Genomic DNA, 27,863 nt, shown 5'->3' on the forward strand with positions numbered 1-27,863 from the left:
CCAGCCAATCTTTGTGTTGCTCTCATGCTCCTTACTATTATCAAGAACAAGAGAGATGCGCCCAGGTTGGTTAGGGTGGTTGGCTTGCAGTCTTCAACGGTCCATGCACGTGAGGTTGCACGAGGTGGGAGAACTACAGAACATTGCCTTCATTTTGTGGTTTTGTTTTGAAACCACATTGAGATTGGCCATTTTTTGGTTCCTTCCTTTGATGCAATGCTCTTTGGTTCGGGCACAGCATCACTGATGCCACTGTGCACGGGGAGTTGAAGTGTGCAGTTGTCTAGGCTGTGTCTTGTCTCTCCTTCCAGTCTGCTGAGCTTGTGAACGCAGGGCCCGCCTTAGAGACCATCTTCGTCTAGTTGGGAGTACTTGACAGACATGTTGGTATCATCAGCACTAAGAAAACATCCTGTGTGTTACGACCACTTGGTGGTGGAATGCTAAATGTAAAAATATTAGAAAAATATAAATTTGATCAGGCTGGGCTCCTGTGTCAAATTTAATCTTACATATATAAATATTTATAAACAGATGTGATCACAAACATGCTACATTCTCACAAAGTTCTCAAGTTCTCAAAGTTCTCCATGTGTATCGCAAAGCAATAGGGGGCATATTTACGAGATAGTTGCATCACGTTTGTACCACGCAAAATGGTACATGAGTGATGCAAGGCTCTCTGTCAGATTTATGAAGCCACACAAGGCCACTTTGCTTGTCTTTGAGTAGCCTCATAAATCTGGAATAGCGCAACCCAACGTATGTTGCTGCATTTTGCTTATCTGCCCTCAGTAGGCTTTCCATGGGCGTTGAGATGATTGTTCCCACGCAACATCCATGGATTTTGATGCATCTCCAGATTTACAAGACCATGTAAACCCTCCAAGTGAGGCGCAACACGGGGAAATGTCACTATTTCTTCTCGTTGTTTCCTCTTTCTGAGTGTGTTGCATTCTGCAGCACACATGGAAAGAGGAAAAAGCGTCTCAGGGTTGTTTTCGAGCAGGTCGTTCCAGTACAAAAACACTCCTGCCTACAAGGCAGGCACCATGGTGCAAGGGGGCCGACGTTGGCACTAGGCAGCCCATTGTCCACCGGTGCATGAGGAGAGGACAGAATGCAGCCTAGTGCCTAAATACGCTGCATTCCTGCCCTCTCCCAGTGACGAATGCAGCGCAGGAAGGTGACTTGCTGCGCTGCACCAAAAATTCATAAGTATACTCACATTTTTCCAAATTATTTTTTTTATGTGTTTATTGTTCTTCCTCTTTCTCTTTAGACCTGGAGTGTGTTCATTGCACAATTTTAGATTTAAAATTATTCTGAGAGAATGCCACATAGGAATCAAAATTCATACTTTTTCTTCCCAAGAGTGGGGGGCAGTCTTGCCTTCATGAGCTGCAGCAGTCATGTCTGATGGAGTTTCTACACATAAGTAATTGGGCACGAGAAGGGAGGGGCGCAAGGGGTATTTATGTGCATTACATGTGTCAACCAGGCCTGTTCACAGACAATGGCCCTCATTATGGACATGGTGGTAAACACCGTCGCCCGCCATGGCGACGGTGGGCAGAAGACCACTATTAGCGGTAAACAGAAACCTGCCATATAATGATGCCAAAAACAGAAACCTAAAAAAATCTGCTACCTCCACTCACCGCCAGGGCCCTTAATGGCGGAAAGGCTGCACACCCCACCCCGCCACTGCCACCGCCAAGCAGACAAATCCCCCACCCTCCAAATAATGATGTACAAATCACTGCGATGGATATTGGATGGCGAACAACCATTGGTGGTACGGACCACCACGGCCAGCAAGTGGAACCAACAGCATGAAATGCACACATTGGAAACTTTGAAACCCACACACCTGTCACACATCCACAACACTACAAAACACTCACATAAACACCCCACAATCCTTTGCATCGCTAATACAACAACTGAGACGGACAACACAACACACATACACAGAACGCAACATCACACAAGTCACACACCCAACCACACAACAGCACCCTCACGAATATCCACACAACACACCACCCACAACACACCACGGCAACCCCTAAGCACCCACACTTCACAGATAGGGAGCTAAGAACAATGGTGGACGAAATACTCAAGGTCGAGCCACAAATCTTCGGGGCAGAGGTCCAGCAGACACCCATCGCCAGGAAGATGGAGTTATGGCAGACGATTGTCAACAAGGTCAACGCAGTGGGAAACCATCCACGCACGAGGGACGACATACGCAAGAGATGGAACGACCTGCGTGGGAAGGTGAGGATGATGGCATCCAAGCACAATATTGTGGTCCAGAAGACTGGTGGAGGACCCCCACCCACACCCCTGACTACACCAACTGGGAGGAAAAGTTACTGGCCATCCTGCACCCTGAGGGCCTCACTGGACTCACTGGAGGAATGGACTCGGGTAAGTCATCTAGAATTACCCCATATCCACCACACCTGTAATGCATGCACCACCCCACCCCCAACTACTACCAGGACCACTACCCCACCCAGGTCAAAATAACTAAATCCAGTCACCCTGCATGCCCACAAACCCACCAACAGGCCCACATCCCTCCCCCTGTGCACAGCCCACTACCCCTGCAAGGAATCACAATGGCACTACACCACCCACAATGCACCTCCACATCCCATGCAAAATGCAATGGCAACCCCACAATAGTTCCCTGCATGGCCCAACAGAGGAATAAACAGCACAAAATGGGGAAGAGCTGTGCATCCTTAATCGAATTAGTATATGTAACATACATGTCCATTCCCCCCCCCACAGGCACCACCACCCATGCCACCCTGACGGAAAGGCCAAGGAGTGCCAGCACCCCACATGGAGACAGAGGCCCCACTTAGGACACTGGTGAGGGAAGTGTGGACAGTGAGGAATACCCTGGCCCGTCACACAGTCCTGGACTGTCACCCTCCAGCAGCCCCACCCAGGACACCACTGACACCTCTACCACCCAGCCACCAACATCAGCTCTGGCCAAACGACCCCACACCAGTGTCTCCAGGCCACAGACTGGTGGACCATAAGTTCAGAGGTCAGAGTCTACACCTACTAAGAGGCAGGATGACAATGGCCCCAGTGCAAGTGGTACTGCCAGACCTGTGCAGGGTACGCAGGTGGGAGGGTATCAGTGGCCAAGGGGGGAGGCCAAAGGATGGATGCTGCAGCCCCGGAGGTGATATCTGAGGTCCTGGGAGCATGCCACCATACACAAGACAGGATGGGCCAGATCCTGGCCACCCTGGAACAGAGTCAAAGGCTGCAGATAGCCCAACATCAAGAGACCATGGAGCAGTGGAAACAACTGAATGCCACCATGGCTACTATTGCAGGGGTGTTGCAGCACAACTACCTAACCCAGCATGAGACCTCTACAAACCTGGAAGCCCCTACCACTGCCCAGGACACAGACCAGCCATCAACATCAGCAGCAGCAACTGAGCTGGAGGCACTGGCAAAATACACACAGGAGACCAGCACCCCTTCCCGTGCAGCCCAGCACCAGACACTCAAACGGTCCCTCAGACCCAGATATGGCACAGGAATACCTGCCAAGACTAGGGCCCCCACTAAGAAGTGACTCTGACATGGACTGTGTCTCAAGTGTGCACTGTACCACCATCCTCACCCGCCAATAGCAACATAACAACTTGCAAAGGACAGATGGACCTATACCCACTGCCACCAATCGCTGAGCCCATGTACCTAATATGGACATCCACCATTAGCCCACTCCCTATCTCTGTAAAGCGCACCAATGCATTTATGACACCAAATAAAACGCATGTACACCAATTCGTATGTCCCCTGTCATAATGATGAATCAATTGTAAATGTGAATGCATTTGCCAGTCAATTCCATAATCAGACCTTTATTGCAGGAATGGCACCCCACGCACAACATTGTGTAGAGTAAACATAAATGTACACCATGTTTGTTTCCATGGCACATGCCACCTTATTCTTCAGGTAACAGTGTCAATGACTACAGACCCCACATCCCCATAGTGAATAAGTCAGGCAGACATTATGCAGTGCAAACAACATCATCAGTGAACAGTACCTCATAGTCACTGGAAGTATAGTTGGATCAGCTGGTTCCTGAAGTGAACATCTTCACCCTTATCATCACTGTCATCCCCTTTCAGAGGAAGCAGGTCTGGATATACAGCACCCTCCTCCTCTAGTAGGGGGATAGCTTTCTCCACAGCCCCATTGTGCAGCATGCAGCAGGCCACCACTATTCCACACACCTTCTCAGGACCATAGCACAGGGAACCACCAGAGAGATGGAGGCAACAGAATCTAGCCTTCAGGAGACCTATTGTACGCTCAATTACCCTCCTAGTACGTCCATGGGTCTCATTGTAATTCCTCTCAGCATCTGTCCTGGGATTTCTCACAGGTGTCAGGAGCCATTGCATGTTGGGATAGTCAGAATCACCTGCAAAAGTGGTTGAAACAGGACTGTAACAAACTGCCATTACTTGCAGACAGCCTGGCTGTCAGCTATGTACTGATCCAGTGTCATGCACACTCACCTATGAGCCATCCTCTGTCCCCTTGTAGTTGATCCATCATTTGTGGTACACGGCTGTTTCTCAGGAATAATGAATCATTGACTGATCCTGTAAACATGGCATTCACATGTGATATGTACTGGTCTGCAGTACACACCAATTGTGGCACCTATCACATGGAGAATGTTAGCAAAGGCATAAAAGTCAGACTTGATGGCAGGGAGTTCAGCCCTTTGGGGAAACTTTACATATGTCTGCAGGTGTACTACAAATGCATCCAGGAATTTCGACAGAATGAGGCTAATCATTGGCTGTGAGAACCCTGCACCCATGCCCACTGTCACCTGAAATGAGCCTGTGGTCAAGAAATGGAGTACAGAGAGCACTTGCACTTCAGTAGGGTTGGCATGCTGATTCCGATTAGCCGGTCTCAGTACAGGATCCAGTAATGCACATAGCTCATTAGACTGAGTCTGTAGGTGACAATGATGTGACCTTCCACCATGGTATCCAAACCAACAAGAGGTCTGTACACAAATGGGGCCCTCCCTCACCACATGGGTCTGTACCTATGGGGAGGAGATAACACATGTGAGGGACACACATACACATGCAAAATATGTTGTGTATGAATAACAGCTGTACAATATGTAGGTTACACATACAAGCGATGTATGATGTACAACTGTAGGGACATGTATGAAGTGATATGTCTGGACTGTTGTGGTGAACAAACATTCATGTGGGCATGCGACTAAGGGCTGGAGTCCATCGGCCCTGAATGGGGCCCATGACCAGGAATTATCTGCGTTGTGTTAGCAAAATGGCAGCCTCCTGCCATCCGCTGGCGGTTGTTGTTATGGCGTAAGGTGTTGTCCACCGCCGTACACCCATTCACTGGTTAACATGGTTGTCAATGGGGAACCTGGGCCTATCATGATCGCCGCCGGCGATGACGGTGCACACCGCCGCTGAGCATACACCATGTCGTCACCCCAAGTTCACTTGACTCCCGGATCCCATGCATGGAAGTACTCCACTGAGTGTGCTGCTGTGTCCTGACTCTGGTTACTCAAATGGCATGAGTCACAGGGGAAAAGGCCCCAGCCTTCACCACGGAGGAGCTGGAGAATCTGGTGGACGGGGTCCTACCCATCAATGCTAAGTTATATGGGCGACCAGAGGTGCAGGTGAGTAGGCGGATGACATGCATGGATGTGTGGAATGGTGGCGGTTGCCTGTATGCATGTGTGGTCAGTATGTACCTGCACAGGCATAGATTGTGTGGCAAGTACCATGAGTGAGGTGGTGAAATGATCTTGTGAAGTGCCGTCCCATAGGGGATGTATAGTCAGCGGTATCACATGGCCATATCCTGAACTCTGTTTTTCTTTTCTGTGTGTCCCATACAGGTCAGCGCCCATCAGAAGAGGGCACTCGGGCAGGCTATTGCCAGGGAGGTGCGGACCCTGGGGGTCTACAACCGGCAGAGCACCCACTGCATGAAGCGGTGGGAGGACCTGCTGCGTGGGCCAGGAAGACCTGCCTGGCCCAGCTAGGGAAGTCCTCCCAACGAGGAAGGGGTGCCCGTCAGGCCCTGACCCCACTAATGTGCTGCATTCTGGCGGTGGCATATCCAGAATTGGATGGGCGCTTGAAGGCTGCACAGCAGCCACAAGGGGGTAAGTACCACCACCATTTAATGCATCTTTGATGGATGTTTGAGGGTGCTGTAGTATATATGTTGTCTAGTGCCAGAAACTTTGACAGGTGTCTACCAGCAGTCCTGCCCCCATGGGCACTGAGATGATTAGGGGCAGGTCTGCAGTTCATCAGGTCCTTGTGTCATGTGGGAGAAGAGTTTTATGCTAGGGTTGTGGCCACTAGTCAGGGGCATAGGCATGACTATAGTTGTAGGTGCTGCGTGTAGGTGTGTAAGCTGGGTGGGAGTGTGTGTGCACCAAGTTTGCACATCAATTCAGGTATTTACAGATTTCTCTCATGTTTTGTCTCCCCATCCCTGTACTCCACCACCATCGGCGTCAGATCCTTCTCCCACCTCACCGCCAAAACCGTCAACCTACGTCTGACCCAGGACCTCATGACCTTCAGGAGGCCCCTCTGGCCCTGGCTCTTCGAACAGTAGCACCCTCCCCCACACCACCCCCCAGCGCCTTGAGACCCTTCTGGGTGAGTAGCGTGCTTAACAAATTACTGAATTATTGATTTTGTCTGTGAACATCAGCATCATCTGGTGAGGGAGCAGTGGCACCGGCGAGTGGGGATGCAGCAGCCCAAGGTTTCAAGGAGGCAGAGTCTACCGTCACCAAGGGGACCAGTGGGTTGGAGGGCGAGGGGAGTCCCACAGGGGAGGCTACTACCACTGGAGGTAGTGACTCTAATACCTTCTTCCGAAGGGGGCTCCCTGGTGGTGGCGGACCCTAGTGGGCCCACCCATTCTGTGTCATCTTCTGCCACTCCCATACCATCACCGCCCTCCCAGTTTCTCCCCACCCAGTTGCCTGTGCCCGCTCACACAGAATGGTGGGTGTCTCCTTTGCCCCAGGCGCCACATCCCCTGCCCCAGTCAGCTCTACTCAGCTCTGCTGCCCTCACGGAGGAGGCTATTGACCTCCTGAGGACCATCTCTGTAGGGCAGAAAACCATTGTGAATGCCATCCAGACGCTAGCATCCCAGATGCAGCAATGCAATGCATACCTGAAGGGCATTCACAGTGCCATGTTTAGCCTACAGAGATCTTTTCAGGCTCTGGACACCTCTTTGATGGTAGCCAGTGTCCCTGGTCTTTCCGTCCCCCTCCAACCACCTCTGCCCCTTCCAGCACCCCACTCCCTTCACCCATCCTGAGCACACACTCTGACATCCGTGCACACACCTCAACACACAAGAAGCGCACACAGAAACACAAGCACCACACTTCCCACCACAGGCATACACACAGCTAACATACAAAAGCACACACAACAACATCCACTTCCTCCACTTCCCCCAGTGTGTCCATCTCTCCCGCCTCCCTGTCTGTCACCTCAACATGCACACCCACAAGCACTGCACCCTCAGTCACTGCTGCTGGCCCCATTCTTGCAGTCATGCACCCCAGACACCACACCTGCACTCACCACAACAACATTGACTGACACATGCAGCACACTCACCAGACCTGCAGACACCCAGACAACATCCATATACACTGACAGCCTGTCTTGTCCCACTATGTCCACCCCCCTCCTCCGAAAACACTCAAACGTTCCCAGACACCCACCCAACACACATCCACCACACCTCAGTATACTTTACAGGCACCTGCATCCACGTCCAGCACACTTACACCAGTTACTAGCACTCCCTCTGCCTCCACTCCCACACCTTCCTCCATGTCCACACCAACTGCCCCTAAAAAAAAATTCCTCTCCTGTGTTGACCTTTTCGAACCAACTAGCCCACCCCGTCTTGTCCCTAAACGTGCCCACCTCCTTGCCCTGTCCACTCCTTTCACGCCAACATCCGCCCCAATCCACCCTTGGCATTCCCGTGCCCCTTCCCCAGTGAGCAAGAAGCCCCGTGCTGACCCAGGTCCATCTGCCACCCCCGTTCCATGCCCGCTCCCCCACCATCCAAGAGCAAACCCAAGCCCCTTCCACCTCCCAAATGTAAGCCCAAACACCCCCCTCTCAGACGTAAGTTCCCACCCCGCTACCCTCTGCCCCTGTTCCCTCAGGTGCCTGGCTGCCCCAATGATGTCCCTTTATGGTGGAGTACCATGTGCACATGTGGGAGTCAAGTTCGGGCCATTTGGGCCCTTCAGCCTGTTACAGTTGGACTGGCCAATGGCCTTATTTGGACATTGCATTTTTCTTTTCGTCATTAAAATTTTGTGCCCAGTGTTGCTGTTGGCACACTCTGGAGACGTGGTCCATCGTTTCATTGTGGGGGTGTGGTGTGCACATGTTTGTGCTTTGGGCAGGTTGTATTGGCCTTGTGTTGGGTAAATACCTCCTGTTCTGGTGTGTATGGCTCGTGATGTTGTGAGGGGTTGGGAGTGCGTTGCAGGGTGGGTGGGGTTTGCATGGGTGTGTAACTGTGCCCTTTCTTCCCTTGTTTAGTAGGTTGCGGTCCTTACTATCGTCGTCTTCGTCTGCGGTCACGGTCGTGAAGGTATATGGCAAGGAGCAGCACTGGCATGATTTCCAATTCTCTCTCCATTTCTGCTTCGGTGTGATGTGTGTGCCTACGGTGAGTGTTTCCTTTTATTTGGTTCATTTCCACCAGGCTTTGTGTGGTGGTGGTTCCCACCCCGGAACAGAAGTCGGTCTTGTGCTTCATTATTTGTTGGGCGGATGGGGCCTTTCCGTCGGCCTGTGGGCGGCCTCTTCCGTCGATGTCAGCACTCCTATGCTGGCGGTGGGTGGTTTTCACGCTGGCTGTTTCTCCTGTGCTTCATTATTTGGCGATCCGGACTGCCAGCCTGTTGGCGGTAGTTACCACCACCGCCGGCGGTGCGGTGTTTCCCGCCATGTTCCTAATGACCACCAATATGTTGGTAACTGTTTCACAATTACCGCTGGAGTAAAATGACGTAAGTGCACAAGATCAGGGAGCTGTCGGTGGGTAGCCAAACCGCAAGCTCGGGACCCTCTCACTTTAAGTAAAGTCCCCTAATATCTCAACAATAAGTTTTTGCAAAAGGGCAACCATTTAATGAAGAGGTAATATTAGCAGGGACACAAGTTGTGCGGTGTTGACAGAGATATGTTTTATTTTTTAATCTAACCAAAATTTCTAAATTAGATAACAGCATCAAAGCAATCAGTGCACTTACAATATACTACGTTTTTAAACATATATAGATTCTGTTTAGGTCTGCTGAGCAAAGGTATATATTATGTACAGTTATATATATACAGTATATATATATATATATATATATATATATATATATATATATATATATATATATTATTCTATGCTTAACATGTTTATAGATCATTGCAATCATTGCATAGTTTTTTATTTAAGTTTTTGAATAGTTGTTTATGGGTCTCTGCTTTATTTATCACAATAGGTAAATATTCTCATAACTATTTTTCTACAGCACTTCTCTATTGAAATATTGAGAAAATGATAAAATGAAACAAATACATTGAGCTATTGAGTCTGAGTTTATACAATACAACTTTAATTTCAATATGTTACCTTCTTTATACATATATACCCTTTCCATATAGTCATGCATCTATATATTTATTACTTTACTCCTACTGTAGGAAAAAAAAAACTTTTACTCCCTCCAATGCTTTACTTTGTCTCACCCTAGACCTCTCTCAATATATCATCTACCTCCACTCTCTGAATCCTCCCAAACCTCATTCTACCACTATGATCTCCAAAATAACCCATTCTAGACTTTTCCCTCCTCTATCCCTCCTTGGATCACCCAAACCTCATTTTACTACTTTGATCTAAACAACCCTTCTAAATTCTCCCTCATGTATCTCTCCTTTGACTCACCCAAACCTCAGCTTACTACTATGGTCTCTCAAATCCCTTTATACAGACTCTTCCTTCCTCCATCTCTACTTTTACTCATCCCAAACCTAACCTCACTACTATAATCTCCCAATTAACATTTCTGGATTTTTCCCTCTTCTATCCCTCCATTATTTTATTCAATCCAACTAACAGACTCACATGTCCACCGCTTAAATTAACTCATATTTCCCTATACTAATCCACCACTAATCCTTTCTGGTTCTGGAGTAGCGTGCTTCTTGCAGAAAAGCGTTTCGACACTTCATCATGGGTAGTAAGCGCTATATAAATAGAATTACAATTACAATGCACATCAATCCTACACATTCACAGAACTCTGTACTACTACCACACAGTCCCGTCAGTTTATCAGAATCCGCTACCCCTGTCCACCTACTGCTCTTCAAACTCAAAGTATCTACTGCAGATCAGTCAGGGTACCACTGCCCTACGCCACAGCACCTACATGCAGCATTCCATCCCAAATTACCGCCTCTCTGCCAGTGCACCCTGCCCTCACACGTATGTAGAGCCCTGCTCCTTCCAAGTCTGCTGTAATGGACGGCTGCAGTTTCTACCAGTGAACCACAATTCTCCCCCAGCGCAACCATTGCTGTTACAGTATTTGTTGGAAAATTAGCTCTACATTGGGCCTCAGTTCTGCCACACTGCAGCTATGCTTTTGCACCCGAAGTCTGGCCCTCACCACCTCTGATGCTGTTCCATTACATGTCAAGCCCCCAAGATGTCCCAGAGAGAGCGCCCCGATCCTGCACCTCAGAGCATCTCTACTGATATTTCATTACCTGGAATACTACTGCAGCTCTGCCTTAGAGCCTCAATGCCACTCCTCAGAGCATCTCTACTGCTATTTCATTACATAGAATACTACTGTAGATGCACCACAGTGCCTCGATCCCTCTCCTCAGAGCACCTCTGTTTCTATTTCATTACACAGAATACTACTGTAGGTCCACCACAGTGCCTCGATCCCGCTCCTCAGAGCCCCTCTGTTTCTATTTCATTACCTGGAATACTACTGTAGATCCACCACAGCGCCTCAATCCCGCTCCTCAGAGCACCTCTGTTTCTATTTCATTCCATGGAATACTACTGTAGATCCTCTGTAGGAAAGTACAGTCTTGCCTGGCATGTTACCCCCATTTTTACTGTATGTATGTTTGTTTTTGCCTGCTTCACTAGGATCCTGCTAGCCACGACCCCAGTGCTCATAAAGTGTGCCCTGTATGTGTTCCCTGTGTGGTGCCTAACTGTATCACTGAGGCTCTGCTAACCAGGACCTCACTGTTTATGCTCTCTCTGCTTTTAAAATTGTCACTGCAGGCTAGTGACTCATTTTACAAATTCTGATTGGCACACTGGAACATTCTTATAATTCCCTAGTATATGGTACCTAGGTACCCAGGGTATTGGGGTTCCAGGAGATCCCTATGGGCTGCAGCATTTCTTTTGCCACCCATAGGGAGCTCAGACAATTCTTACACAGGACTGCCACTGCAGCCTGAGTGAAATAACATCCATGTTATTTCACAGCCATTTCACACTGCACTTAAGTAACTTATAAGTCACATATATGTCTAACCCTCACTTAGTGAAGGTTAGGTGCAAAGTTACTTAGTGTGTGGGCACCCTGGCACTAGCCAAGTTGCCCCCACATTGTTCAGGGCAATTTCCCCTGACTTTGTGAGTGCGGGGACACCATTACACGCGTGCACTACATACAGGTCAATATATGTATAATATGTAGCGTCACAATGGTAACTCCGAAGATGGCCATGTAACATGTCTAGGATCATGGAATTGTCACCCCAATGCCATTCTGGTATTGGGGTGACAATTCCATGCAACCCCGGGGCTCCAGCATAGAGCCCGGGTACTGCCAAACTAACTCTCTGGGATTTTCTCTGCAGCTACCACTGCTGCTAACCCTCAGACAGGTTTCTGCCCCCCTGGGGCCTGGGCAGCCCAGTCCCAGGAAGGCAGAACAAAGGATTTCCTCTGAGAGAGGGTGTTACACCCTCTCCCTTTGGAAATAGGTGTTAAGGGCCTGAGAGGAGTAGCCTCTCCCGGCCTCTAGAAATGCTTTGAAGGGCACAGATGGTGCCCTCCTTGCAAAAGCCAGTCTACACCGGTTCAGGGACCCCCCCAGCCCTGCTCTGGCACGAAACTGGACAAAGGAAAGGGGAGTGACCACTCCCCTGACCAGAACCTCCCAAGGGGAGGTGTCCAGAGCTCCTCCAGTGTGTCCCAGACCTCTGCCATCTTGGATGCAGAGGTGTGAGGGCACAATGGACACCTCTGAGTGGCCAGTGCCAGCAGGTGACGTCAAAGACCCCTCTTGATAGGTGCTTACCTTTCTCTGTAGCCAATCCTCCTCTGACGGCTATTTAGGGTCTCTCCTGTGGGTTTCTCGTCAGATAATAAATGCATGAGCTCACCAGAGTTCCTCTGCACTTCTCTCTTCAACTTCTGCCAAGGATCGACCGCTGACTGCTCCAGGACGCCTGCAAAACCGCAACAAAGTAGCAAGAAGACTACCAGCAACATTGTAGCGCCTCATCCTGCCTGCTTTCTCGACTATTTCCTGGTGGTGCATGCTCTGAGGGCTGTCTGCCTTCACCCTGCACTGGAAGCCAAGAAGAATTCTCCTGTGGATCGATGGAATCTTCCCCCTGCCAACGCAGGCACCAAACTTCTGCATCACTGTTCCTCTGGGTCCCCTCTCATCTAGACGAGCATGGTCCCTGGAACACAGGAGCTGGATCCCAGTGTCCCCGACAGTCCAGTGGCCCTTCTGTCCAAATTTGGTGGAGGTAAGTCCTTGCCTCCCTACGCCAGACAGTAATCCTGTGTACTGCGTGAACTGCAGCTGCTAGGGCTTCTGTGCACTTCTGCAAGACTTCCTTCATGCAAAGCCTAGCCCAGGTCCCCAGCACTCTGTCCTGCATTGCCCAACTCGCTGAGTTGGACTCTGACTTCGTGCTCATTTGACCGTCATGCTCAGATCTTCTCAATGCCTGTTCAGGTACTTCTGCGAGTGCTGCCTGCTTCTGCATGGGCTCTCCGTCTTGCTGAGCACCCCCTCTGTCTCCTCCTCCAAGGGGTGATCTCCTGGTCCTTCCTGGGCCCTGGCAGCACCCAAAATCTTTAACCACGACTCTTGCAGATAGCAAGGCTTGTTTGCTGTCTTTCTGTGTGGAAACAACTCTGCATCCTCCAGCACGCCGTGGGACATCTTCTCGGTAAAGGAGAAGTTCCTGGCTCCTTCTGTTGTTGCAGAATCTTTAGCTTCTTCCACCCAGAGGCAGCCCTTTTGCACCTTCATCTGGGGTTTAGTGGGCTTCTGCCCCCTCGGACACTTGCGTGACTCTTGGACTTGGTCCACTTCCTTTACAGGTCCTCAGGTCCAGGAATCCATTTTCAGTACTTTGCAGTCAGTTGTTGTCTGTTCAGAATCCCCTATAGCGACTTTACCATCTTTCTGGGGTAGTAGGGTAACTTTACTCCTACTTTTCAGGGTCTTGGGGTGGGGTATCTTGGACACCCTTAGTGTCTTCTTACACTCCCAGCGGCTCTCTACACACTACACTAGGTCTGGGGTCCATTCGTGGTTCGCATTCCACTTTTGGAGTATATGGTTTGTGTTGCCCCTAGGCCTATTTTTCCCTATTGCATTCTATTGTGTTCTACAGTGTTTGCACTACTTTTCTAAGTGTTTTACTTACCTGATTTTGGTCTGTCTGTATATTTTGTGTATTTTACTTACCTCCTAAGGGAGTATATTCTCTGAGATACTTTTGGCATATTGTCACTAAAATAAAGTACCTTTATTTTTAGTAACTCTGAGTATTGCGTTTCTTATGATATAGTGCTAAGTGATATAAGTGGTATAGTAGGAGCTTTGCATGTCTCCTAGTTCAGCCTCAGCTGCTCTGCTATAGCTACCTCTATCAGCCAAAGCTGCTAGAACACTACTAATCTACTAATAAGGGATAACTAGACCTGGAACAAGGTGTAAGTACCATCAGGTACCCACTCTAAGCCAGGCCAGCCTCCTACATCCTCCACAGCGCCTCAATCCCTTTTCCCAGAGAACCTCTGTTTCTATTTCATTCCATGTAATACTACTGTAGATCCGCCACAGTGCCTCGATCCCGCTCCTCAGAGCACCTCTGTTTCTATTTCATTACATGGAAAACTACTGTAGATCCGCCACAGCGCCTCGATCCCTCTCCTCAGAGCACCTCTGTTTCTATTTCATTACATGGAATACTACTGTAGATCCACCACAGCGCCTCGATCCATCTCCTCAGAGCACCTCTGTTTCTATTTCATTACATAGAATACTACTGTAGATGCACCACAGCGCCTCGAACCCTCTCCTCAGAGCCCCTCTGTTTCTATTACATGACATGGAATACTACTGTAGACGCACCACAGCGCCTCGATCCTGCTCCTCAGAGCATCTCTGTTTCTATTTCATTACATGGAATACTACTGTAGGTCCGCCACAGCGCCTCGATCTCCTCCTCAGAGCACCTCTGTTTCTATTTCATTACACAGAATACTACTGTAGATCCGCCACAGCGTCTCGATCCCGCTCCTCAGAGCACCTCTGTTTAAATTTAATTACACAGAATACTACTGTAGATCCGCCACAGCGCCTCGATCCCGCTCCTCAGAGCACCTCTGTTTCTATTTCATTACACAGAATACTACTGTAGATCCGCCACAGCGCCTCGATCTCCTCCTCAGAGCACTTCTGTTTCTATTTCATTACATGGAATGCCACTGTAGATCCGCTACTGCGCCTCGATCCCGCTCCTCAGAGCACCTCTGTTTCTATTTCATTACACGGAATACTACAGTAGATCCGCCACAACGCCTCGATCCCCCTCCTAAAAGCACCTCTCTTTCTATTTCATTACACGGAATACTACTGTAAATCCGCCACAGCGCCTCGATCCCGCTCCTCAGAGCACCTCTGTTCTATTTCATTACACGCAATACTACTGTAGATCCGCCACAGCGCCTCGATCCCCCTCCTAAAAGCACCTCTGTTTCTATTTCATTCCATGTAATACTACTGTAGATCCGCCACAGCGCCTTGATCCCGCTCCTCAGAGCACCTCTGTTTCTATTTCATTACATGGAAAACTACTGTAGATCCGCCACAGCGCCTCGATCCCTCTCCTCAGAGCACCTCTGTTTCTATTTCATTACATGGAATACTACTGTAGATCCACCACAGCGCCTCGATCCTTCTCCCCAGAGCACCTCTGTTTCTATTTCATTACATAGAATACTACTGTAGATGCACCACAGCGCCTCGATCCCGCTCCTCAGAGCCCTTCTGTTTCTATTTCATGACATGGAATACTACTGTAGACCCACCACAGCGCCTCGATCCTGCTCCTCAGAGCATCTCTGTTTCTATTTCATTACATGGAATACTACTGTAGGTCCGCCACAGCGCCTCGATCTCCTCCTCAGAGCACCTCTGTTTCTATTTCATTACACGGAATACTACTGTAGATCCGCCACAGCATCTCGATCCCGCTCCTCAGAGCACCTCTGTTTCTATTTCATTACACGGAATACTACTGTAGATCCACCACAGCGCCTCGATCTCCTCCTCAGAGCACCTCTGTTTCTATTTCATTACATGGAATACTACTGTAGATCTGCCACAGCGCCTCGATCTCCTCCTCACAGCACCTCTGTTTCTGTTTCATTACATGGAATACTACTGTAGATCCGCCACAGCGCCTCGATCACTCTCCTCACAGCACCTCGTTTTCTATTTCATTACATGGAATACAACTGTAGATGCACCACAGCTCCTCCATCCCTCTCCTCACAGCACCTCTATTTCTGTTTCATTACATGGAATACCACTGTAGATCCTCCACAGCGCCTCGATCCCCCTCCGCAGAGCACCTCTGTTTCTTTTTCATTACATGGAATACTACTGTAGATCCACTACAGCACCTTGATCCCTCTCCTCAGAGCACCTCGGTTTCTATTTCATCACATGGAATACTACTGTAGATCCACCACAGCGCCTCGATCCCTCTTCTCAGAGCAGCTCTGTTTCTATTTCATTACACAGAATACTACTGTAGATCGGCCACAGCGCCTCGATCCCGCTCCTCAGAGCACCTCTGTTTCTATTTCATTACACAGAATACTACTGTAGATCCGCCACAGCGCCTCGATCCGTCTCCTCAGAGCACCTCTGTTTTTATTTTATTACACGGAATACTACTTTAGATCCGCCACAGCGCCTCAATCCCACTCCTCAGAGCACCTCTGTTTCTATTTCATTACACAGAATACTACTGTAGATCCGCCACAGTGCCTCGATCACTCTCCTCACAGCACCTCGGTTTCTATTTCATTACATAGGATACTACTGTAGATCCGCCACACCGCCTCGATCCCGCTCCTGAGAGCACCTCTGTTTCTATTTCATTACACGGAATACAACTGTACATGCACCACAGCGCCTCCATCCCTCTCCTCACAGCACCTCTGTTTCTATTTGATTACACGGAATACTACTGTAGATCCGCACAGCGCCTCGATCCCTCTCCTCAGAGCACCTCTGTTTCTATTTCATTACATGGATTACTACTGTAGATCCACCACAGCGCCTCAATCCCGCTCCTCAGAACATCTCTGTTTCTATTTCATTACACAGAATACTACTGTAGATCCGCCACAGCGCCTCGATCCCTCTCCTCAGAGCACCTCTGTTTCTATTTGATTCCACGGAATACTACTGTAGATCCACCACTGCGCCTCGATTTCCTCCTCAGAGAACCTCTGTTTCTATTTCATTACATGGAATACTACTGTAGATCCGCCACAGCCCCTCGACCCACCTCCTCAGAGCACCTCTGTTTCTATTTTGTTACATAGAATACTAATGTAGATCCTCCACAACGCCTCGATCCCCCTCCTCAGAGCACCTCTGTTTCTATTTCATTACATGGGATACTACTGTAGATCCGCCACAGTGCCTTGATCTTCCTCCTCAGAGCACCTCTGTTTCTATTTCATTACATGGAATACTACTGTAGATCCACAACAGCGCCTCGATCCCCCTCCTCAGAGCACCTCTGTTTCTATTTCATTCCATGGAACACTACTGTAGATCCGCCACTGCGCCTCGATCCCTCTCCTCATAGCACCTCTGTTTCTATTTCCTTACATGGAATACTACTGTAGATGCACAACAGCGCCTCGATCCCTCTCCCCAGAGCACCTCTGTTTCTATTTTATTACACAGAATACCTTTGTAGATCCGCAACAGCGCCTTGATCCCTCTCCTCATAGCACATCTGTTTCTATTTCATTACATGGAACACTACTGTAGATGCACAACAGCGCCTCGATCCCTCTCCTCAGAGCACCTCTGTTTCTATTTTATTACACGGAATACCTTTGTAGATCCGCAACAGCGCCTTGATCCCTCTCCTCATAGCACGTCTGTTTCTATTTCATTACATGGAATACTACTGTAGATGCACAACAGCGCCTTGATTCCGCTCCTCAGAGCACCTCTGTTTCTATTTCATCACATTGAATACTACTGTAGATCCGCCACAGCGCCTCTATCCCTCCCTGCCACAGCGCCTCGATCCCTCTCCTCAGAGCTCCTCTGTTGCTTTTTCATTACATGGAATACTACTGTAGATCCGCCACAGCGCCTCGATCCCTCTCCTCAGAGCACCTCTGTTTCTATTTCATTACACGGAATACTACTGTAGATCCGCCACAGAGCCTCGATCCCGCTCCTCACAGCACCTCTGTTTCTATTTCATTACATGGAATACTACTGTAGATCCGCCACAGCACCTCAATCCTTCCCCTCAGAGCACCTCTGTTTCTATTTCATTACATGGAATACTACTTTAGATCCTCCACAACGCCTCGATCCCCCTCCTCAGAGCACCTCTGTTTCTATTTCATTACATGGAATACTACTGTAGATTCTCCACAGCGCCTCGATCTCCCTCCTCAGAGCACCTCTGTTTCTATTTTATTACATGGAATACTACTGTACATCCGTCACAGGGCCTCGATCCCCCTCCTCAGAGCACCTCTGTTTCTATTTCATTACATGGAATACTACTGTAGATCCACCACAGCGCCTTGATCCCGTTCCTCATAGCACCTCTGTTTCTATCTCATTACATGGAATACTACTGTGGATGCGCAACAGTGCCTTGATCCCCCTCCTCAGAGCACCTCTGTTTCTATTTCATTACATGGAATACTAATGTAGATCCACAACAGCGCCTCGATCCTGCTCCTCAGAGCAACTCTGTTTCTATTTCATTAACTGGAATACTACTGTAGATCCACCACAGCGCCTCGATCCCTCTTCTCAGAGCAGCTCTGTTTCTATTTCATTACACAGAATACTACTGTAGATCGGCCACAGCGCCTCGATCCCGCTCCTCAGAGCACATCTGTTTCTATTTCATTACACAGAATACTACTGTAGATCCGCCACAGCGCCTCGATCCCTCTCCTCAGAGCACCTCTGTTTTTATTTCATTACACGGAATACTACTTTAGATCCGCCACAGCGCCTCAATCCCGCTCCTCAGAGCACCTCTGTTTCTATTTCATTACACAGAATACTACTGTAGATCCGCCACAGTGCCTCGATCACTCTCCTCACAGCACCTCGGTTTCTATTTAATTACATAGGATACTACTCTAGATCCGCCACACCGCCTCGATCCCGCTCCTGAGAGCACCTCTGTTTCTATTTCATTACACGGAATACAACTGTACATGCACCACAGCGCCTCCATCCCTCTCCTCACAGCACCTCTGTTTCTATTTCATTACACAGAATACTACTGTAGATCCGCCACAGCGCCTTGATCCCTCTCCTCAGAGCACCTCTGTTTCTATTTCATTACATGGATTACTACTGTAGATCCACCACAGCGCCTCAATCCCGCTCCTCAGAACATCTCTGTTTCTATTTCATTACACAGAATACTACTGTAGATCCGCCACAGCGCCTCGATCCCTCTCCTCAGAGCACCTCTGTTTCTATTTGATTCCACGGAATACTACTGTAGATCCACCAACGCGCCTCGATTTCCTCCTCAGAAAACCTCTGTTTTTATTTCATTACATGGAATACTACTGTAGATCCGCCACAGCCCCTGGACCCCCTCCTCAGAGCACCTCTGTTTCTATTTCGTTACATAGAATACTAATGTAGATCCTCCACAACGCCTCGATCCCCCTCCTCAGAGCACCTCTGTTTCTATTTCATTACATGGGATACTACTGTAGATCTGCCACAGTGCCTTGATCTCCCTCCTCAGAGCACCTCTGTTTCTATTTCATTACATGGAATACTACTGTAGATCCACAACAGCGCCTCGATCCCCCTCCTCAGAGCACCTCTGTTTCTATTTCATTCCATGGAATACTACTGTAGATCCGCCACTGTGCCTCGATCCCTCTCCTCATAGCACCTCTGTTTCTATTTCATTACAATGAATACTACTGTAGATGCACAACAGCGCCTCGATCCCTCTCCTCAGAGCACCTCTGTTTCTATTTTATTACACGGAATACCTTTGTAGATCCGCAACAGCGCCTTGATCCCTCTCCTCATAGCACATCTGTTTCTATTTTATTACATAGAATACTACTGTAGATGCACAACAGCGCCTCAATCCCTCTCCTCAGAGCACCTCTGTTTCTATTTTATTACACGGAATACCTTTGTAGATCCGCAACAGCGCCTTGATCCCTCTCCTCATAGCACATCTGTTTCTATTTCATTACATGGAATACTACTGTAGATGCACAACAGCGCCTTGATTCCGCTCCTCAGAGCACCTCTGTTTCTATTTCATCACATTGAATACTACTGTAGATCCGCCAAAGCGCCTCGATCCCTCCCTGCCACAGCGCCTCGATCCCGCTCCTCAGAGCACCTCTGTTGCTTTTTCATTACATGGAATACTACTGTAGATCCGCCACAGCGCCTCAATCCCTCTCCCCAGAGCACCTCTGTTTCTATTTCATTACACGGAATACTACTGTAGATCCGCCACAGAGCCTTGATCTCCTCCTCACAGCACCTCTGTTTCTATTTCATTACACGGAATACTACTGTAGATCCGCCACAGAGCCTCGATCCCGCTCCTCAGAGCACCTCTGTTTCTATTTCATTACATGGAATACTACTTCAGATCCTCCACAACGCCTCGATCCCCCTCCTCAGAGCACCTCTGTTTCTATTTCATTACATGGAATACTACTGTAGATTCGCCACAGCGCCTCGATCTCCCTCCTCAGAGCACCTCTGTTTCTATTTCATTACATGGAATACTACTGTACATCCGTCACAGGGCCTCGATCCCCCTCCTCAGAGCACCTCTGTTTCTATTTCATTACATGGAATACTACTGTAGATCCACCACAGCGCCTCGATCCCGTTCCTCATAGCACCTCTGTTTCTATCTCATTACATGGAATACTACTGTGGATGCGCAACAGTGCCTTGATCCCCCTCCTCAGAGCACCTCTGTTTCTATTTCATTACATGGAATACTACTGTAGATCCACAACAGCGCCTCGATCCTGCTCTTCAGAGCACCTCTGTTTCTATTTCATTAACTGGAATACTACTGTAGATCCACCACAGCGCCTTGATCACCCTCCTCAGAGCACCTTTGTTTCTATTTCATTCCATGGAATACTACTGTAGATCCGCCACAGCGCCTCGATCCCGCTCCTCAGAGCACCTCTGTTTCTATTTAATTACACGGAATACTACTGAAGATCCGCCACAGCGCCTCGATCCCTCTCCTCAGAGCACCTCTGTTTCTATTTTATTACACGGAATACCTTTGTAGATCCGCAACAGCGCCTTGATCCCTCTCCTCATAGCACATCTGTTTCTATTTCATTACATGGAATACTACTGTAGATGCACAACAGCGCCTTGATTCCGCTCCTCAGAGCACCTCTGTTTCTATTTCATCACATTGAATACTACTGTAGATCCGCCACAGCGCCTCGATCCCTCCCTGCCACAGCACCTCGATCCCGCTCCTCAGAGCACCTCTGTTTCTATTTCATTAAATGGAATACTCGGGTAAATCCGCCACAGCGCCTTGATCCTGCTCTTCACAGCACCTCTGTTTCTATTTCATTACATGGAATACTGCTGCAGATCCGCCACAGTGCCTCGATCTTGCTCCTCAAAGCACCTCTGTTGCTTTTTCATTACATGGAATACTACTGTAGATCCGCCACAGCGCCTCGATCCCGCTCCTCAAAGCACCTCTGTTTCTATTTCATTACATGGAATACTACTGTAGATCTGCCACAGCGCCTTGATCCCGCTCCTCAGAGAGCCTCTGTTTCTATTTTATTACACAGAATACTACTGTAGATCCGCCACAGCGCTTCAACCCCGCTCCTCATAATACCTCTGTTCTATTTCATTACCCGGAATACTACTGTAGATCCACCACAGCGCCTCAATCCTTCTCCTCAGATCACCTTTGTTTCTATTTCATTACACGGAATACTACAGCACCTCTGTTTCTATTTAATTACACGGAATACTACTGTAGATCCACCACAGCTCCTCGATCCCTCTCCTCAGAGCACCTCTGTTTCTATTTCATTACATGGAATACCACTGTAGATCCGCCACAGCGCCTCAATCCCTCCCTCCTCAGAGCATCTCGGGTTCTATTTCATTACATGGAATACTACTGTAGATCCCCCACAGCGCCTCGATCCCCCCTCAGAGCACCTCTGTTTCTATTTCATTACATAGAATACTACCGTAGATCCACCACAGCGCCTCGACCCCCCTCCTCAGAGCACCTCTGTTTCTATTTCATACACAGAATACTACTGTAAATCCATCACAACGCTTTGATCCCGCTCCTCAGAGCACCTCTGTTTCTATTTCATTAGCACCTCTGTTTCGATTTCATTACATGGAATACTACTGTAGATCCACCACAGCGCCTCGATCCCCCTCCTCCGAGCACCTCTGTTTCTATTTCATTACATGGAATACTACTGTATATCCTCCACAGTGCCTCGATCCCCCTCCTCACAGCACCTCTGTTTCTATTTCATTACATGGAATACTACTGTAGATCCTCCACAGCGCCTCGATCCCGCTCCTCAGAGCACCTCTGTTTCTATGTCTTTACATGGAATACTACTGTAGACCCACCACAGCACCTCGATTCCCCCCTCAGAGCACCTCTGTTTCCATTTCATTACACGGAATACTACTGTAGATCCACCACAGCGCCTCAATTCTATGTCAGGACCGGAGGCTCGGATTATGCTGTCTCTTTCTTTTACTGAACTTTCACAGCAGCCAATAACAAAACAGTAAAGGGAAAAAACTAAATTTCCCATAACTACATGATACATGTCACATGCTCCAATCACATATCGTGACCCATTACAATAAGAGCTCTGACCCCCAACGTCATATCCTCTTTCTTTGCTGCTTCTCAGCAGATAAGTGTCATTTTATCTTTTCTTGTGTATTTTATAAATGTATTAACTGTTATTCGGTGTTATACTTGTAAAAAAATAGCGTCGTGATTTCGCGCTTCATTTACTTTATTCGCTTTTTATGCCCGATTGTTTATTGTTTTTATAGTGGAGCGGGAACACTGCGCGCGCAGTCTGTCTTCTTTTTCAATTACTTTTGCCCGACGCGCACTTTTTACGAGCTGAACCATTCTTCAGAGGTTTCTCCTCCGGATCGGCTCGTAGATTTAGCGCGCTGGGGAAATTTAGTTTGAAAGTGTCTTTGCAGACTGTTAAAGTGTGTCCCTGACGCCCAGGCAGTGAACTGACTCGGTTGTAAAATATTATTAGGCTCTGCCTAGAGTGAATTACAGGCAGCTCCCTCCCCTCTCTATTTAAGGGCTTAAGTTTTTCTCACTGTTGACTGTGATGTTTTTTTTCTCTCCCCCTATATATTTAATACTGTCAATTTTGATTGCAATGGTGCAATGGAGTGATCAGGATGCAGGGTTCTACCCTGAAGATAATAACAATCAACTGGAATTTAATTTAGTTGAGGCACTCGACACTAGAGTGCAACAGTCAGTAAATGATGCGTTGGTGAGAGCGTTAGGCCCCTTTTCAGGGCAATTACTGGAATACGCTCACTCTCAAGGCTGGGTGTCGGATCCGTCCCCTTCTAACCCCGAAGGGACCAATCCTCAAGTTGCCTCCAAATCTAAAGCTAAAACTAAGAATATTGCAAATGAAGATCCCTCTGAGGATATACATGCGGAGGTTTTTGCGAAACTGTGCAAGGAGCGTATTGCTGAGCATAATTACAGCACCTTGAATAATTCCTCCTCTTCAGGAGACTCGTCTGATCAGGATTCGGATGACCTGACCGCGCCAATCCCTAGTAAGAAGGTGAAAAAGCATTCCACTTCTCTTCTGTTAGATTTCGACCCCTCAGAAATTATTCACCCTAGATCCTCTAACAGGCTTCCATCCACAGAAGTGGCGCAATATGTACACGATAACCTTAGGAAAAGTTATGATAAGGAAGTTCGTACTCATCTCAAGACTGAATGCCCCAGACCTGATTTAGAGAATAACGTAACTGATACTCCAGAGATAGATCTGACCATGGTTACCTTCTTGAAAAAGTTTTCCAAAGACCCTAAAAAAGGTTTGGATAGGTCATGGCGTTCATGCTAAGATAAGCTGCTAGACATGTCAGGCTCTCTGTCTAAAATTCTGGATCTAGTGGCAGAGTCAAAAGAATCAGGAATACCAGTGGATACAGATGTCTTACTAGGTTGGGCCCAGCGTGCGGTTTGCCAATTAGGCAATACCAACTGTACTATTTCAGCGGAGCGCAGAAAATCTATTCTCATGCGCATGGATCCAAAACTGGTGGATCTAGCAGCATCTGAGGCAGGCCCAGCTGCTGAGGGCCTCCTTTTTGGATCTTCTTTTATTAAAGAACTAGCAAAATTTTGTTCCACTTTTTCCACCCTCGACAAAGCACAGTTGTCCCTTAAAAAAGTTTTTAGACGAGGCCTTTTTCTCAGGTCCGGACGTTATGGTGGACGAATGTCCGGCCGGGGCTCCTTTGCAAGTCCCCAAAATTATTATCCGAGAGAACGAGGTAACTGGTCAGGTGATCAATCGGATGCCACCTTCTACCCCACTCGGACCGAGATGGTAGACCTAGATTCCACAGAGGACATCGTAGAGGCCAACAAGGAGCGATCATTCATCTGTCTCAGGTTATTCTTGGGGGAAGAGTGGGTCGGTGTGCACAGAATTGGAGAAAGATTTCTGGGGATCCTTGGGTGCTTCAGACGATATCAGGTTTTCATCTGGAGTTTATCAGCACTCCATGCCAATTGGTCCCTCCTCTTCAAATGAATTTTTCTCTAGAAAGTCTGAAATTTGTAGATACAGAAGTGCAAGCGCTCCTAGACCAAGGTGCGGTAATTTTTTCAACTCCTTACCCAGCTGGATTTTGCAACCCCATTTTTGTCGTAGACAAAAAAGGAGGAGGTCATCGACTGGTTTTGAACTTGAAAGACTTCAATTCTTGGATTGTGTACAGACACTTCAAGATGGAGGGGATTCACATGTGTCATGACCACACAAACTTGCCAAGTCAAATCAAAGAAGTGCATGAGAAAAGCAAAGAGATATCCTCAGTGGAGACAGCAAAGCCCAAACTGGAAGAACATTTGCAGAGTAATCTTGCGCTTATTTCAAAGGAAGAATAAAGAAGAGAAGATCCAAGATGGCCGCTGTGAGTCCTGAAGGTTAGTTACAGTTCTAGTCTTGCAATTGGTTGATGCTAGGTTACGAGCTCTCCAACAGAAGCTCCTGTGAGGTCGAATTACATTTGAAGATTATATTACAGAAAACGGATAAATATTGTCAAGGTTTATTCGAAGAGTTTGATAGTAGACCGTTCCCGTGGAAGTCGGCAAGGCTACAGAGTTAATGTATGAATTAACCTTATGTTTACAAGGTTCTTGTTTAAGATATTAAAGTCAAAGAAAAAACGAACTTTAAAAGAGCAAGTATCTACAAATGTCAAGGTTATAAACAAAGGCCAAGTTTAAAGGAGAAACGAACTGTTAACAAATAAGCATTTACAAATTCAATGGTAATAAACCAAAATAGAGTTTAAAAGAGAAACAAACTTAAATAAACAAGCATTTACAACTACAAGTTATCGACAGATGTTGAAGTAAGGAAGGAGAAACTAACTGTAATAAACAAGCATTTACAAATACAAGTTATCAACAAATGTTGAAGTAAGAAAGGAGAAACGAACTTTAATAAACAAGCATTTACAAATACAAGTATTGACAGAAGTCACAATAAGACAGGAGAAATTAAATAACATCAGCTGATTTGAAGAACGCATTATCACCAACTATATATATATATATATATAGCAACATAAAACCAATCTCTAACAAAGGTTGAGAAGTTCTTCCAGAATCAGTAATAAGCATTTTTTAAGAAGAGCTATCATTTATAGAGAGAAGCAAGGCTACAGAGAACTCAGGGTGAGTGAAGAAATAATAGAATTAAAGAGAATTAAGTGTTGAGAGTAGAAAGTGAAAAACTGATGTTGTATGTCCCTAGTAATTGCGACTGTGACTCTTGCAGGTGCTGTATCCAATCTTAGATGTGAAGAGGCAGACTGAGTACTGGCGTTCATCATCTCTGTGGCAGTCTCTCTACCATCCCATTCCCCTTTCCCCCTCCGGGGTACTCAGCACGAAGGATTAATATTCGTTGTGAGTAGCTTGGGTCGGGACTGAGGAGTTATCTTCTGCTTCTGAGGAAATCGAATTGAAGTATCCTGGCAGATTGAAGTGCCATCACCCTAATTTTAGGGAAAAAACAGATTTCCTCCTGAGCAGAATGGCAGAAGGAATTGATATAAAAGCATTAGCCACCGTTTTGGAAGGGTTACAGAAACAATTAAATAACACCATAGAAGAAACAGTCCAAATAAAACAGCGAATAAATGAGTTAGGGAACACCGCTAAATAAAATGAATCTGTGTTTTCACAAATCCCTAGCCCTTCACAGTCTGCAGGTATATCCACTCATATGGTTTCCCCTATTATTCCTTTGGCTCAACCCGAGCGCTTCGGTGGGGATCCAAATAAGGCGCAGATTTTTCTGACCCAATGCTCATTGCATTTTTTATGTAGACCAGTCATTTTTTCCGAAGACCAGTCCAAAGTGGCATTTATATTGTCTTATCTGACAGGAGATGCGGCCGCATGGTCCATGCCAATAATTTCCAGAAATGATCCTGTTTTATATAATTTCCAAAATTTCAAGGAAGAGTTCTTAAGAATTTTTGATCGGCGAACTGCAGCTCAAGCCACTGTCAATGAACTACTGGAAATCAGGCAAGGTAATAAAGATCTAGTAGCCTATCTGGCTCATTTCAATAAACTCATTGTAGAGACTGCCTGGCCGGAGTCAAAAAGAGCCGCCATATTTTATCGTGGACTGAGAGATGAATTGAAAGATGCCTTAGCACAAGTTCCAAATAGACCCACCGAAATTTCGGAGTTAATTGATCTTGTGTTACAGATTGACCACCGGTTAACTGAACGAAGAGCAGAAAAGAGAAGAGAGTATCAACCATTTCCCCTGAGAATTGATCGTGTAAGAAATGATCATACGAGAGCCGGAGAATGGATAACGATAGAAGAACCAATGAAATTGGTTCCATCCGAGGTCCTTTATCTAAGGAAGAAAAAGAGAAAAGAAGAGTGAATCAACTATGTTTATATTGCGGTGCATCTGGGCATTTTGTTAAAAACTGTCCCAAGAAACCCAAAGCTCTTCAGTCGGGAAAAGGCCAGCTTCATCAGTAGAGGGAGTTGCCCTGATGAAAGCAGAACCCAAGACAACTCCTTTAGATCAACGAGTGGCGAATACCTTACAAACCGCAGCGCCACATTTGGTACAAACAGTATCAGTTAAGACCCTTGAGAAGGAAATTCAAGGGATCTCAGTTATGATAGACTCTGGAGCTACGGGCAACTTCTGTGATATCAAATACGCTCGTAAAATGGGTATTCGATTTATCAAGAAATCTACTTTGGAAGTAGTAAGAGCTGTGGATGGAACCAATCTTTCGTCAGGACCCATTTCCCATGAGACCGAACCAATTCAGATGCAAGGTTTTGGTGGACATCAGGAGCAGATAATCTTTAATTTGATAGATGCTCCACAATTTCAACTCATTTTGGGTCTGCCCTGGTTTACAGAACATAATCCACAAATTGATTGGAGCAAAAGAACGATCAAGATGAATTCCTCTTACTGCAAAGAGAATTGCTTTCATGATGGAGTGGAAGTGTCCACCAAGTCCCAAGCGGCCTGTTTATCATCACACTCTTCAATGATCTGTGCACTAAAGACAGCAGAAATCCCAAAAGAATATGAGGATTTAGTCGCCGTTTTTGATGAAAAGGAGGCTGAGAAATTGCCACCACATCGACCCTACGACTGAAAAATTGAACTGGAGCCAGGTGCGATATTGCCATGTAGCAGAATATACGCATTGGCCGAAGCAGAGAATCAACATTTAAAGGAGTATTTGGATCAATATCTTGCTAATGGTTTTATTCGTCCTTCTGAATCTCCAGTGTCATCCC

The sequence above is a fragment of the Pleurodeles waltl genome, chromosome 4_2 (assembly GCF_031143425.1).
Source record: "Pleurodeles waltl isolate 20211129_DDA chromosome 4_2, aPleWal1.hap1.20221129, whole genome shotgun sequence".
Lineage (NCBI taxonomy): Eukaryota > Metazoa > Chordata > Amphibia > Caudata > Salamandridae > Pleurodeles > Pleurodeles waltl.